The following is a 1,126-nucleotide window of genomic DNA, read 5'->3' as shown; positions in this document are numbered from 1 at the left end:
CTACCCGACATCAAATCATACTACAAGGCTACAGTAATCAAAACAGTATGGTACTGGCATAAAAACAGACACATAGATCAATGGAACACAATAAAGAGCCCAGAAATAAACCCATCCATATACGGTCACTTAATCTATCACATTGGAAGCAAGAATTTACAGTGGAGTAAAGATAGTCTATTTAATAAATGGTGCTGGGGAAATGGAATGATACATGCAAAAAAATGAAAATTGACCACCTACTTACACCATATACAAGAAAAATTCAAAATGGATTAAATACTTAAATGCAAGACCTGAAACCATAAAACTCCTAGAAGAAAAAATTGGGAATAAATTTGCAGACATCACCCTCAGTAATATTTTTACTGAGCTGTCCCCATGGGCAAGCGAAATAAAAGAACAAATTAACATATGGGATTACATCAAACTTAAAAGTTTTTTCACAGCAAAGGAAATCATCAAGAAAACAAAAAGACAGCCTACTGAATGGGAGACGATATTTGCCAATGATATCTCTGATAAGGGGTTAACATCCACAATTTATGAAACACTCATTCAACTCAACACCAAAAAAACAAACAACCCAATTAAAAAATGGGCAGAGGATATGAAGAGGCATTTCTCTAAAAAGGATATACAGATGGCCAACAGGCATATGAAAAAATGTTCAACCTCACTAATCATTAGGTAAATGCAAATAAAAACCACAATGAGATACCACTTCACTGCAGTCAGAACGGCTATCATCAATAAATCAACAAACAACAAGTGCTGGCAAGGCTTTGGAGAAAAGGGAACCCTGCTGCACTGTTGCTGGGACTGCACATTGATGCAGCCATTATGGAAATCAGTACGGAGATATCTCAAAAAAGTGGAAATGGAACTACCGTATGACCCAGCAATTCCACTCTTGGGTATCTATCCAGAGAAACCCAAGATGCTAATTCGAAAAAATATATGTACCCCTATGTTTATTGCGGCGCTATTCATAATAGCCAAGACTTGGAAACAATCGAAATGCCCATCGGTAGATGACTGAATTAAGATATTGTGGTACATTTATACAATGGAGTATTACTCCGCCATAAAGAAGAATGAAATCGTAACATTTGGGACGATATGG

This window comes from Hipposideros armiger, unplaced genomic scaffold, assembly GCF_001890085.2.
Source record: "Hipposideros armiger isolate ML-2016 unplaced genomic scaffold, ASM189008v1 scaffold_121, whole genome shotgun sequence".
Lineage (NCBI taxonomy): Eukaryota > Metazoa > Chordata > Mammalia > Chiroptera > Hipposideridae > Hipposideros > Hipposideros armiger.
The sequence above is the reverse complement of the archived record's forward strand: the minus strand, read 5'-3'. Positions refer to the sequence as shown.